The sequence below is a fragment of the Garra rufa genome, chromosome 1, assembly GCF_049309525.1.
Source record: "Garra rufa chromosome 1, GarRuf1.0, whole genome shotgun sequence".
NCBI classification, from domain to species: Eukaryota; Metazoa; Chordata; class Actinopteri; order Cypriniformes; family Cyprinidae; genus Garra; species Garra rufa.
In genome coordinates this window covers 38,657,373-38,662,031 of record NC_133361.1, presented here as the reverse complement: position 1 = coordinate 38,662,031, position 4,659 = coordinate 38,657,373, and positions in this window count along the sequence as shown.

Sequence of the window (4,659 nt, the reverse complement as noted above, 5' to 3'; positions counted from 1 at the left end):
CCCTCTTTTGTTTTACTCTATTTGAAAATCTCATTTATTCCTGCGATGCAAAGCTGATTTGGGTCCCACTTTACATTAGGTGGTCTTAACTACTATGTTCTTACATTTAAATTAATAATTTGGTACAATATACTTATTGTGTATATACATGTTTTTACATTGTACTTATATTTTTTTTAAAAACCTATACGTAATTACATTTGTAATTAATTTTTGTAATTACCACTGTTGACCCATCCCTTACACCCTACCTCACCCTTAAACCTACCCATACCACCAAACCTGTCCCTAACCTTACCCATGTCCCAACTTAATTGAAGCAAAAGTGTTTTGCAATGCAAAATGACCACATTAAGTACACTGTACTTATTTTTTGATGTAAGTACATGTAGTTAAGGCCACCTAATATAAAGTGTGACCGCTGATTTTTATGGAGTATGAATTACTCCAGTCTTCAGTGTCACATCCTTCAGAAATCGTTTTAATATGCTGATTTGCTGCTCAAGAAACACTTCTTATTAGTATCATGTTGAAAACAGATGTGCTGCTTAATATTTTTGTGGAAACTGTGATACATTCCCTTGTTATATTATATACATTTATTCACATTCTATAAATTCTTTATGATAGATTCTAAATGCTTCCAACAAGGCTACTGTAGGTACAGTTTGACTGACAAAAAACTCTCAATCCATCCTCTCTTCTCAGGGAAACTAATCTGCTGAAATATATCCGCATTAGGCACAGTGTTTCTCAGAGGCAGTGAGTGAATGGCACCATGAGCCGGTGGAGAGGACAGAGCCCATGATGACAGGGATAATGAGGGTGATGAAAGTGCAGACAGGGCACACAGACAAATTATTCACCTCACTTACCACTCTGAACATCCACTGACCCAAATTCACAACAAAAATTCGATAATGGATACTGGATCAATGCGTTGTTGTTATTTAACTGATTCAGATTTGTAACTTTTGGTGATTATTCAAGAAATTAAACCACTTTTTTCATTAGTAACAAGATCATAGATTCATGACAGTGCCCTAGTATATAACCAGCCACAACAGGCCCAAAAAAAGAAAGCTGCCTGCTCCAGTTGGTGCGTAACAAGCCCTTTCTGCCTGTACACAAACACACATTCACAAGCTCAATAAAACCTGAACAACTCTGTAAACCGCAATTAAAATCCTGGGCACTAATTAGGTGGAAATGGATGCTTGTTAAAAGACAGCAAGTTTAGGAAGTGGACCCAACATGGCGACCGTTTTATTTACCCCCTTGTACAATTCTGCCAGTTTCCAGCACAGGTTTCCTTTACGCATTAACAACTGACACTCTTTACAAACATGCCAACATGCATTCGGAGCACATGTCGGACAGACGTTCTTGTTTTTACCACTTGTTTTAAAGCTTGAGTGTGACGTGGATAATCTGCTGATCCGTTTTTTTAATTGGTTATTGATCACATCATTGAGCCTAAAAGGAGGACCAGGAAAAACAAGGACCTTTGCTGCTTCGACTACAGTTCAGAGAGAGATCACTGTTCAGTTGATGGCAAATGTACAAATAAATGATGTGATAATATAATACTCTAACAAAATTACCATAGTATTACCTTGTTGGTTATTTGATATGATGGTTTTATCGTAAGTGACTTCCTTTGCATTGCACCATGCTCTACTGCTACAGGAATCTCTTTTGACATTACAATACAATAGCATAACACACTGTTTTTATGACATCTACCATGTTAATACCATGTTTTTTGATGTACTATGAAAGTGCCAAGACATCATTTGAGGTACCAGGGACTACCATGTACAGTGTTTCCCACACATTGATTTATTTGTGCACAATATCAAAACTGACTACCACAGTTAGATCTAAAAGGCTAAAAGGACATTGTTGAATAAACATTAGCCCTGCACATTTCAAAATCAAAATGTGTCGCAGGTGTTTTTATTTAAATGTACCTTTAAAGGGAACGAATCATCTTCAGAAAAGCTTTGAAGTCATTTTAATTCCGTCTTTCCTATCCACCTTATTTTTGTGGCATTTGTAAATTTTATGGTTCTGGCTTACAGTCTCATCCATGTCCAGACACAAAACAGCGTGTTTTGCTGCTTGATATGAGATTTGCACATACATCCCCGTTTGGTCAGTTACCAGGATGTGTGGCCATATTGACGATACTCAGATGTAAACAACAGCATAGATTGCACGGTTAAAGTTCACTTCCAGAATAAACATTTACAGATAGTTTACTCACCCCCTTGTCATACAAGATGTTCATGGCTTTCTCTCTTCAGTTGTAAAGAAATTATGTTTTTTAAGTAAAATATTTCAGGATTTCTCTCCATATAGTGGACTTCGGTGCCTGCGAGTTTGAACTTCCAAAATGCAGTTTAAATGCAGTTTCAAAGTGCTATAAATGACCCCAGCTGAGGAATAAGAAAAGCGAAAAGAAAAAAAAGCATTTATATAATTTTTAACCTTAAATGTTTGTCTTGTCTAGCTTTGCGTGAACTCTGTGTATTCCGGTTCATGACAGTTAGGGTATGTCGAAAAACAAAATTTCTTCAAAATCACCCTTTTTTTCTTCTTTGCATGTTCAGATTGTAAACACTGGGTCAGTACAGATTTTGAAGTTGGAAGAGAAAATGAGATCTGAATTTTCGAAACACCCGAATTGAACCAGAATACACGGAGTACATGCAGAGCTAGACAAGACGTCTTTTTTAAAATAAAATAATCTTTCGTTTCGCTAGATAAGACCCTTCTTTCTCGGCTGATATTTGAGAGCTTTTTAAGGGGCCGTTCACATGAAGCGCCTTTTGCGCGCGCAAGTTCGTTATTTCAAATGGAGACGCACGGCTTGCGCGCGCATATTGGAAGCGACGCGGTCGCGACGCGCACGCGGTGCGACGCGCTCGTTTTTTCCAGGCGCGTCCGCGCCGCATCGATTTGAAAACATCTCAACTTCTCAGAATGTCGCAAACGCACCGCAGGTCATGTGACATGAACTAACCAATCAGCTTCCTCACGTTTTTCGTTACATTGAAACCTCAGCAGAAACATGGAGGAGCAGCTCATCATTGTGGTCCAGGGATTTCTTGAACTTTATGATTTGTCAAGCCCCCATTATTTTGACGCTAATAGAAGAAACAATGCATGGAGACGCATAGGCTTGGAGCTAGAGTGCAGCTGATGGCTGCTTAGAAACCGGCAGACGCTTCCGGAGCGCAAGCGCCCGAGCGCTTTGTTGATAAGGAAGAAAGCGGCGCGCCTAGCGTTTTCCACGCATTTTAAGGCGCGACATGTGAACGGCCCCTTAAGCTACATTTAAACTGCATTTTAGAAGTTCAAACTCACAGACACCATAGAAGTCCACTATATGGAGAAAAATCCTGAAAAGTTTTCCTCAAAAAACTATTTTTTTTACGACTGAAGAAAGAAAGACATAAACATCTTGGATGACATTTATTATTATTAAATTATCTGTAAACTTTTGTTCTGAAAGTTAACTTCTCCTTTAATATACTACTGAATACGTTGTTCTGCTAATTTCTGCTGTCTAAATTTTGACAAACTAAAGTTAGTAGGTGATAAAGATACGTACAAGTAGTATTAATTAAGATATTAGCCTAATATTTTTCTTTCCTGACCAGAAATGATAAGAACAAACATGAATATTGTCAAGATTCTTGCCCTGGAAATCCTGGTTCAGTTTGGCCAACCACAAATGCCTTTTGTGCCTCAGACAGTTTTTCGCACTCTTCTTCTTGATTTGTTATAACTTTTGGCATTCCATAGTACTCAAAATATTTTTCCCGGTCTGGCCGATTACTACAGCCCAAAGCATAGCGATAATTTAACAGTTTCAGCAGCAATAATCTGCAAAATTCATGAGTTTTGTTTAGTTGAGTTTTCATTTAGTGCCGCCAATATGGCCGAATGATGATGCGTCGTGAAACACTATATTGCAAATTAGTGTATCTTACCATAGTGTAATTCCCTTTTGGCGGCTAATGAACTGGAAGTCTCGTTCATAGGCTTACTTTCGCATTGAAAAATAAGGTGGCTAGTGCCTGATAAAGTTGCATTTGTGAGCTCAGTGCTGCTTTAATTACAGCCATTACTGGGAAAACCACAATTTTTTGCTGCTCCAAAAGCATCTCCTGCTGGTAGAAAAAGAATTTGCTGTTTTCGTTCAGACCAAAGCGAAAATCGATTATTTATTTATATATATATATATATATATATATATATATATATATGATATTACATTTACCCTGGTCTTCAAATTCCAAATGTTTTCAACCCCCTGGCTCTTAATGCATATATCCCCTGGGGGGAATGGATCCACGTATAAGTGTAAGTTTGTGGGAAAGACTAATGTAAATATAGCTAGCTATCATCCAGAATGATATTACCATAGTAAGGGCATATCAGTTCTGTAAGCATCACAAATAAACATCAACATCACTTTATAAGCCACATGGTACTGTGGGAGGTGGGGAGATTTCTGTATGCATGCTGCTTTCCACCTTGTCTTTCTCGATTTTGCTCATTTGTTACTAAACTTAATCCACTTAACTTCTTTGTGCTTTCTCTATGTGTATGTTGTAGGTATCAAACATTAAAACAGCAATGTACTGT